This window comes from Diabrotica virgifera, chromosome 1 (genome assembly GCF_917563875.1).
Source record: "Diabrotica virgifera virgifera chromosome 1, PGI_DIABVI_V3a".
Classification (NCBI taxonomy): Eukaryota; Metazoa; Arthropoda; class Insecta; order Coleoptera; family Chrysomelidae; genus Diabrotica; species Diabrotica virgifera.
The window spans coordinates 278,705,380-278,713,507 of record NC_065443.1 but is presented as its reverse complement, the minus strand read 5'-3'; positions in this window follow the sequence as shown (position 1 = coordinate 278,713,507).

Genomic DNA, 8,128 nt, shown 5'->3' with positions numbered 1-8,128 from the left:
AAACGAGAACCGTTTTTGCTCAATATCTCCGCCATTTCAATTTTTTGACAAAAAGTGTAAAAACTGAAATTGTTGAAAATACGATTTTCTATAATTTCATTTATTATAATTTTTTTCGTGAGGTCTATATTTTCCGAGTTATGAGGGGAAAATAGTGGCAGTTGGAGCATAATTATTGAATTATTAAATTATTTCGTTTATTATTAGTTTTACAACAAATATGTACCTGAACAAAAATAAAGAGAATTAAATTCTACACAATTTTGATCTCTTTCATTTTTTTGCTAAAATTAATATTTAAGGTAGTACGTATGCGGTAACCGCGCGAGCGTAAGACCGGATTGATTTTATAGCAATTGTTTTTGTTCAATATCTACGCCATTCTCAACTAAAATTGTTCAAAATATAATTTCCTACAATTTCTTTTTAACAATTTTTTTCATGCGGTTGATATTTTCCGAGTTACATGGGAAAATAGTAAAAAGTGGTGGGGGGAGCATAATTATTGAATTGAATTTTGTATCCGAGCTGCCCCAAATTTTATAATTATATCCTTTAGGAGAGATCAATAGTAGTGTAAATTTAAAATCTCGACTGAATTTCGCGGTTGCATTAGCCGCCATATTGATTTTAAATGAGAACTGTTGTTGCTTAATATCTCCGCCATTTTCAACTTTCCGACATAAATGGTGGGAAAGAAAATTGTTGGAAATGCAATTTCCTACAATTTCTTTTGCACAATTTTTTTATACGATCAATATTCTCCGAGTTAAGGAGGAAAATAATGGAAGCGGAGGGGAAGCATAATTATTGAATTGTCTCATTTATTATTAACTTTACGACATAATTGTACATAAACAAAAATAAAGAGTTATATTTTATACAATTTTTGAAACTTCCAATGAAACATCAACCAAACTAAGTATATAAAAGACATAAAAAGATATTATATACATTAAGTTCACTTAATTTTATTAACTAGCGGGTTTTATTGGTTGAATTTGTCTGTCGATATTTTAAGTTTTATATCAGCTAATATATCGTAATGTTCCAATAATTTTTTTTTAATTTTAGATCGTGTTGGGGGAATTTTTCCATTTCCCCCCTTGTAGACCCGCCACTGGTTCTCTCGAAAAATTGTAGTAAATCGTAATTGCAACAATTTCAGTTCTTACACTTTTTGTCGAAAAGTTGAAAATGTCGGAGATATTGAACAAAAACAATTGCTACAAAATCAATCAGGTCTTACGCTCGCACCTTTACCACATACGTACTACCTTAAATATTGATTTTATCAAAAAAATGAACGGCATCAAAATTGTACAAAATGTAATTCTCTTAATTTTTGTATAGGTAAATATTTGTTATAAAACTAATTAGTCCAGTCGGGTTAGACGAATAACAGGCCTAACCTCGCATTAGGAGCTGCCCCAAATTTTATTTTTCTAATCTTTGGGGAGGGTCAATATTAGTATAAATTTAAAATCTCGACTGAATTTCACCGTTGCGTTAGCCGCCATCTTGATTTTAAACGAGAACAGTTTTTGCTTAATATCTCCGCCATTTTCAATTTTTTTATAAAAAGTGTAGAAACTAAAATACTGAAATAGTGAAAAGTGTAGAAAAATAGAAACTGTTTAAAATACGATTTTCTATAATTTCATTTATTACGATTTTTTTCGTGCGGTCGATATTTTCCGAGTTATGAGGGGAAAATAGTGGCAAATGGAGCATAATTATGGAATTATTGAATTATCTCGTTTATTATTAGTTTTACAACAAATATGTACCTGTACAAAACTTAAGAGAATTAAATTCTACACAATTTTGATCTCTTTCATTTTTTGCTAAAATTAATATTTAAGGTAGTACGTATGCGGTAATGGCGCGAGCATAAGACCGGATTGATTTTATAGCAATTGTTTTTGTTCAATATCTACGCCATTTTCAACTAAAATTGTTCAAAATATAATTTCCTACAATTTCTTTTTTAACAATTTTTTTCATGTGGTTGATATTTTCCGAATTACATGGGAAAATAATAAAAAGTGGTGGGGGGAGCATAATTATTGAATTGAATTTTGTATCCGAGCTGCCCCAAATTTTATAATTATATCCTTTAGGAGAGATCAATAGTAGTGTAAATTTAAAATCTCGACTGAATTCCGCGGTTGCATTAGCCGCCATATTGATTTTAAATGAGAACTGTTGTTGCTTAATATCTCCGCCATTTTCAACTTTTCGACATAAATGGTGGAAAAGAAAATTGTAGGAAATACAATTTCCTACAAATTCTTTGGCACAATTTTTTTATACGATCAATATTCTACGAGTTAAGGGGGAAAATAATGGAAGCGGAGGGGAAGCATAATTATTGAATTGTCTCATTTATTATTAACTTTACGACATAATTGTACATAAACAAAAATAAAGAGAATTATATTTTATACAATTTTTGAAATTTCCAATGAAACATCAACCAAACTAAGTATATAAAAGGCATAAAAAGACATTATATACATTAGGTTCACTTAATTTTATTAACTAGCGGGTTTTATTGGTTGAATTTGTCTGTCGATATTTTAAGTTTTATATCAGCTAATATATCGTGATGTTCCAATAATTTTTTTTTTAATTTTAGATCGTGTTGGGGGGAATTTTTCCATTTCCCCCCTTGTAGACCCGCCACTGGTTCTCTCGAAAAATTGTAGTAAATCGTAATTGCAACAATTTCAGTTCTTACACTTTTTGTCGAAAAGTTGAAAATGGCGGAGATATTGAACAAAAACAATTGCTACAAAATCAATCAGGTCTTACGCTCGCACCTTTACCACATACGTACTACCTTAAATATTGATGTTATCAAAAAAATGAACGGCATCAAAATTGTACAAAATTTAATTCTCTTCATTTTTGTATAGGTAAATATTTGTTGTAAAACTAATAATAAACGAGATAATTCAATAATTCCATAATTATGCTACAACTGTCACTATTTTCCCCTCATAACTCGGAAAATATCAACCGCACGAGAAAAATTATAATAAATGAAATTATAGAAAATCGCATTTTCAACAATTTCATTTTCTACACTTTTTGTCAAAAAATTGAAAATGGCGGAGATATTGAGCAAAACGGTTCTCGTTTAAAATCAAGATGGCGGCTAACGCAACGGTGGAATTCAGTCGATATTTTAAATTTATACTAATATTGACCCTCCCTAAAGATTAGAAAAATAAAATTTGGGGCACCTCCTAATGCAAGGTCAAATGCTATCCCGACTTGACTATATTTGTTAATTTACTAATAGCACGTCTCCCTTGTTCAATTTTGCTTTTAGTGTCTTGCTGGCACTTTCATTGAAAATGTAAAGACTGAGATAGTTCTGTACATACTTATGACTACAGGTAAATAGGCAGAAGTGTACTTTTAAGTGTGTAAAATAAATAGGTCCTAGCTGAGCGCTTTCGGCTTATAATGCCATCTTCAGAGCTATGCTACAATAAAAAGGTCTCTAATGACTAATTGATCTTAGAATTCAAAAGTTTAACTTACGTCAAAAAGTTCAAAATACCACTATGAAGAGAGATGGATCCCATGTACGATACAAAAATACTTCTATTTCTATGCAGTTTTTTTAATGATGGAAAAAACCTTGTCTGTCTCTTGAAAAAATTGCTCAATTTTGCTGTTGGTTTTTGTAGCCGGAAAAGTTAAAAAAATCAAATACGAGCACAAAGGACTTTCACACAAATTTTTTTATATGTAATGTAATTTTTGTGTGAAAGTCCTTTGTGCTCGTATTTGATGTTTTTAACTTTTACAGCTACAAAAACCAACAGCAAAATTCAGCAATTTTTTCAACCGACAGACAAGGTTTTTTTCCATCATTAAACAAACTGCATAAGAAATAGAAGTATTTTTATATCGTACATGGGATCCATCTCTCTTCATAGTGGTATTTTGAACTTTTTGACGTAAGTTAAACTTATGAATTCTAAGATCAATTATTCATTAGAGACCTTTTTATTGTAGCATAGCTCTGAAGATGGCTTTATAAGCCGAAAGCGCTCAGCTAGGAATTATTTATTTTACACACTTAAAAAGTACATTTCTCCCTGTTTACTTTCATTAAATACTCAACATTAAATTTTTCTGTAACAAATTCATGTTTGTTTTCATCGCCAATTATGTAATTTTCCACCGTTTTTCCCATTTGACCATATGTTCGTTGCCGTTTTTATAAACAATAGCAGTGCTAAGGAACATCCTTATATTTAACCTTTACTAATTCGAAAATCTTCATTCCTCATCTTGTCAACTATGTTTGCGTTGGTACATCTTGAGTATAGGGCTTTTATAGCTTTAATGTAATCTTTACTGGCATCGTTGTTCTTCGTGCACAACTTATTAAATGGTACAGTATCGTAGGCTTTCTCAATGTCAATATAGGCTAATTGGACAATTGACCATGTTTCTATGCGTCTCCCTAAGGCTCTTTAATAGTGGATACTTCGCTCATACAAGAACGACTAGCTTTGAAACCGTTTTGATCATCTGATTATTTAATTTGTTCTCCAATTTGGTGTTTAAATACTCCATAATGTCTCGCTACAGAACATAGCACACTTATTTCCTTGTAACGTTTGCAGTCTTTCTTTTGCTTTGCTTTCTTTCTTAGAAATGAGAGATATGATGGTTATACATATTCCATTCTTTGGGTGGCGGCTAGTTTTCGTTAAGGTACTTATTAAAGATCTCGAAGATTATTCTCGTATCGCTACAACCCAGGGTGAGTATTGGCATTGGCTGACTGCACAACCCGCTTCCATATCGAACGGTCGTTCCCGATAGTTGGGTCAGTGGATAGCCAGATTGTTCTTAAGTTTGACTATATAAATGTTATCTCTCCATCGCATTCGTGATCATCCTAAGGGCCTTCTTCCTGCCGGAGCTTGCTGCCAAATTAACTTGGCAAGGCGGTTATTCCGGTTATTTTTTTTTGCTTGGACTATAGTCATTCAGCCAGTCCCAATCAAAAGTAAATGTATTAAATATATTGCCAATTAGTGAAACATGGTTATTATAATAATATTACAATATTTTACTTCTTATTTTACCTACCCATTACAGCTAATGTACATACTATGTCAATCAATATTATAAATATAATATTATACTTATAGTGCAGTCACTGAAGGTGGATATGAGCTATTACCTCCGATTTCGCTGAACCTCCATAGATTTGCATGAAAATTGGTGACTGGTTAGAGGATATCTCAAGGAACAAAGGTGACATGGTGCCAACTTGCGCTTTTACCCTGGGGGTGGATTTATTATATTGTATTATTATTTATTGAAAATAACCCCATAAGTCGATAGAGGGACAAACTCTAAGAAAAATTTGTTATATAAAGTTATTAAAATAAATAAAAACTTTTTGAGTTATTGAAGATCAAAGATTTTAATTTTTCTTGAGAAATGCATGTTTTTAACCGATTTTTCATCAATAACCCAATAACTATAAGTTTTCACAAAAAAGTTATTCTTACCAAAATTGAAGTTGATAAAAAACTAAATAAACCCTTTACTAGAAAAACCTTTTAATGTTAACTAAAAGTGAGTTATAGGTAATTGAATATATATTTTTTCGGCGAGTAAAAACATCTAAGTATTCAAGCTGAAATAACGGGAAAATGATGCATTTTATAACATAAACATATTAAACATTTGTCAAAGTACTTAAAAATATCTATCAAACAAGCCCCCGAACATATTGATAGCATTAAAATTTATGCACCAAAATTTTTTCAAAATTTATTCTTAAATGTTTACAAAAATGTTATTGGCTTTTTTTAATAACTCCATCTATTTTTAAGATATCAGGTTTATCTAAAAACCGTTTGAAAGTTAATTTCAAGGGCTATTTAACTACTTTGAATTTAATCCTTTAGACCCCTTATTTCTTTAAAATAAAAAGTTAAATGGCCCCGGTTGCATGGTTTTCACAGCAAAATTTAAGATTTAAACGTTTCTAACTCGGTTATTTTTTTACCCTATGGAAATAGTAAAACAGTAAAATATTTGACAGAAAAGAACAAAAATTTTGGTATATATTATTTTTTACATATATTAAGTATTTTCGGAGTTATTATCAAAAGAATATGAAAATTACAATAGTTTTAAAAATTATGATTTTTTTAAATTACATCTTTTTTCCAAAAATATGCATTCTAAAATGATCAAAATTATTGAAATAATTACTTATGCTAAGTTCTTGTAAGGATTACTATAAATTTTAATTTTTGTGGAAATGGCGTATGTTTTATTTTTCACTTTTTCCTCAAAAATTCGAAAAGGTTCTGTTATTTTCTATAGCTATTCTGAAGTACATTGACAAATCATTAGCAGGTATATTTTATACCATGCATCGTTTTCCCATTATTTAAGCTTGAATACTTAGATTTGTGTACTCGTCGAAAAAAATACACATTCAATTGCCAATAACTCACTTTGAACTAACATTAGTTTAGTTCTTTAAGTGAGGAATGTATTCAGTTTTTTATTATCATCAATTTCAGTAAGAATAACTATTTTGTAAAAGCTTATAGTTTTTGAGCTATACGTGAAAAACCGATTTAAAATATGCATTTTTTATTAAAAAATAAAATCTTTGGTCTTTAATAACTCAAAAAGTATTGACTTTTGTTAATAATTTTATATAACAAATTTTGCGTAGAATTAGTCCCTCTATCGATTTATGGTACCCTTTTTAATAAAATAATTTTCACCCCCGACAAAGGGTGGCATCCACCCATAGGGTAAAAGCGCAAGTTGGCATCATGTCACCTTTGTTACTTGAGGTATCCTCTAATTACTCACCAATTTTCATGAAAATCGATGGAAGTTCAACGAAATCGGAGGTGAAAATCTAGTGACTCCACTATTAATGTTTATCAAGAACACATAGTGTGTACATTTTACAAATAAAAATATTAATGTTAATTATTTAAAATAAATGCATTCTTTTTCGTATTTTATTTGTGGTTTTTTTTTGTTTTGTTTTTTTTTTGACACCACGATAAGATGTCAACCGGTTCAACCCCTCGGAGGTTTAATTCCTCTTAGCGATTTTTTTTCTTTAATTTTTTTTTCTTTTGTACTTTTTTTAGTTATTAGATTATTGTAGATAGTAGATTTTTTAATTTATTTTTTTTTTTTAATTTGTTATTGTTTCATTTTTTTATCAAGTTTTTTTTTTTTTAATATTTTTTTAAACATATTTTACAAATACCTATAACTAATTAAAATAATATTTTACTATCCGACAAGAAAGATACCAAACAGTCAAAAATTTTCTTTTTATTCAGTGACAGAATAAAGAGGGTCTACAAGGAGTGGGATGTTCTGGTCTATAACTCGTTTAATTAGGTGATTGGTTAGGTGTTTATGCTTCTTGCATTCAAAAAATATGTGGTTCAAGTCACTTTTAACCTCACATTCTTGACAAATATTCGAATATAATATGTTTATTTTAAATAAATGTGCAGGATAACATGCATGTCCAAATCTAATTCTACTGATGGTGGATATCTATTTGCGAAGGAGGGTGAAATTATTATACTAAGGTCAAATTATTCAAAATAGTTCGAATGAACCTAATTTACCTTAGCATAAATATGCATACAAAAAAAGTTATAGCCCTTTAAAGTTACAAAATGAAAATGGATTTTTTCGAATATATGGAAAACTATTGGAGATTTTTTATTAAAAATAGACATGTGGCATTCTTATGGCAGGAACATCTTAAAAAAGATTTATAGTGAAATTTGTGCACCCCATAAAAATTTTATGGGGGTTTTGTTCCCTTAAACCCCCCAAACTTTTGTGTACGTTCCAATTAAATTATTATTGTGGTACCATTAGTTAATATCAATATTTCTAAAACTTTTTTGCCTCTTAGTATTTTTTCGATAAGGCAGTTTTTATCGAGTTGCGGCTACTTTTTTAATATGTTTACATAAATATTTTATGGAGGATTTGTTCCTTTAAACCCCCCAAATGTTTGTGTATGTTCCAATTAAACTTTTACTGCGGTAGTATTAGTTAAACAAAGTGTTTGTAAAAA